This window comes from Oratosquilla oratoria, chromosome 8 (genome assembly GCF_046742065.1).
Source record: "Oratosquilla oratoria isolate Oo_2021 chromosome 8, ASM4674206v1, whole genome shotgun sequence".
NCBI lineage: Eukaryota > Metazoa > Arthropoda > Malacostraca > Stomatopoda > Squillidae > Oratosquilla > Oratosquilla oratoria.
Window position 1 is genome coordinate 77979536 of NC_134784.1, and position 2500 is coordinate 77982035.

Consider the following 2500-nt stretch of genomic DNA (forward strand, 5'->3'; position numbering starts at 1 on the left):
ATAGATAGGATTTTTATGGTTCTGATAAGTTTTATTTGTGTTATTTGTACAGCGGATATTATTGAGGGATATTTTAATCCATGTAGTATTAAGAATTGATTAATCATATTATATTGTGTCGAAGGAAGGATACATACAATCTTTATGAAGATATGAATTTTATACAGACTTCTATTGTAGCATCGATTTCATCATTTGATCGAGTAGAACAACAAAGTTTTACATCAATGCAGGTTTTGAAGAAGAAATGAGAATTTACAGTAAGCAGATCATAATCACCCATATCATGGTTATTTTTCTCCTCTTTAAGAATACATTAACCTTCTCAACACAATTAAATGTCTTATGTATTTTCGTTTTAGATATCAGACAATTTTATTCAGCTGAGGGGGTGGACGTGGGAAAAAATTGCCCTGTAGTCACCCCCTCAGGTGAATAGAAACGTTTGGAACAATAAGAAACAGAAATCTATAAAAGATATCGGTAGAACACTGGTACGCCTGAGTATGTGAGTTTTAGTTATAAGGAAGCGATGAATTTCTCTCATTAGCAGAGTACTCTTAGCATCCTTTCATTCTATAGACCTCATGAAATCTTAAAACGAGTATCGATTCTAGGTTGTTAAGTATGTGTGTACATACTTTAAGATTGACGTAGGTCTCGTGATGAAACAACAGTTAGGAGGTGTAGAGAGCTTAATTTGAGGTTTTACTAATCACAGTTAATGAACAAATCTCACAATACCTTAATCAGCTAGTTAGTCATCATAGTTTACACCTTTGGCACCCCGAGGTTAAAAATCACCACCTAGGAATGAAGTTCGTTGCACCATCTAGGCCGCAGTGGTTCCCAAACTGTGGGCAAATTACCCCCTGGGGGGAAGGTAAAAAAATTTCGGGGGTAATGGAGGGGTGACAAAAAAATAGAAAATAAAATAAAATAAAATAAAATCAAGAAAACATTGCGGTACCCGTCATTATGATTAAGGTGAACTTATTACGTGTAGTTGTAAAACTAAAAAAAAAAAGTTTGGGAACCACTGTAGGGAAACGCATCTGGCTGGCTGGCTGGCTTCATGCGATGACGAAAAACCCAGCTGGCGCAAACAAAATTCCTTCCTCCGCAGGCGCTTCAGATTAATTAAGAGAGAAAACGGGGAACCTAGAAGAACATTTTTCATATTCTTCTGTGCCGAGTAAATCGGGAACCATTCTGACGTGGAATTTATCTCGCCGGCAGACAGAACCAAATAGTAAAGTTTTTTTTTATCGCCGTGTTGAAAGCTTGGCTGATTGAAACAAATTTTGACCCAAAGTATTCGAAGAATAAGTGGGTGACTGAAACAAAAATGAGAAAGAACGATTATAGCCTTCTTGAAAATACATCACGGATAGTAATTATGAGCTCCGTTTACTGATATTTTAATTGGGTTTTAATCCTTAAGAGAAGAAAGATCTTTAGAATCTCCTGATTCTTTTTGAAGAATTAGGGACAAGGATCCAAAATTTTTTGGTAAGAATGGAGGTGGAAGAGATTAAATTTCTACAGTGAACACTGAATCCGGATCGTAAGACTTCCCTCCAGTTAACAAAGACGAGAGGAAATGAGGAGTGTTCTATAAAGAGGGGAGGAATGAATGAATATTGAGATGAACGTTTGTATAACCTGTTCATTTTAATTTGGCAGGGGTTTGCTTAAAAATAAAAATTGTATCAGAAAAAGTTATAACAATGCATAAATTGATATAAGAAAAAGATTAGGAAAGATGAACAATTGTACCATATTTGCCGATGACAATAACGCTCATTTTTCTTAAAATAAGTAAAAGATTTATATTGCATTGTTGAGAATGAAGATGAGGTTTATCGAAGGCCAAAGCTAACCTCAAAGGAAGGGTATTTCAGCTAGACAGTAAAGTAACTCTTGTATATGATTCCTGAATGATATGTATGATTTGTAATTCGTGTGAAATAGTAAATAAAGGATCAATAGTCTTCGACTTACGACGTACGCGACTTACGTCAATCCGCACTTACGACCGGAATGACGAAAAAAAGGATGCATTTCAGACAGAGCATGTTGCTCTAAGTTGCATGGTATCTACCTACAAAAGTCCGGCATTCATGTCACTACCCACGTGTTATTTTCGACATTATTTGCGCACAAGAAGCAAATTGGGCGAGGCGTGCGGGTGTTGTTTACATTTAGTCGGTCATGTCCTCTTCTTGCTGCTTTTAAGCCTCCCACAGCCATGTAAACTTTACGCCCATTTTAACTCTAAATTATTAAAAACGCACATATCGAAACATAGGACGGTTTAGTTTTTTTCTTAACAAATAACAAACCACCCGTTAAATGACATGACCAAAGAAAACCTTCGCCAATTTATGACAAGACATAGGAATCAGTGCAGCCAGAGAAGGAAATTATTTGATATGTTTCCTTGGGAGTGCAGTTTTTTTTTTGTTTTGTTTTTTTAAGATTTTGAAGTAGGGAGAAC

General features: G+C 36.0%; 1 protein-coding gene across 16 annotated transcripts in view; it reads left to right on the plus strand.

Moving 5' to 3' along the window:
* The window catches only part of Ca-alpha1T (Ca[2+]-channel protein alpha[[1]] subunit T), a 448394-nt gene that overhangs the window by 108586 nt on the left and 337308 nt on the right, over window positions 1-2500 (plus strand). The gene's annotated exons all lie outside the window — the stretch shown is intronic.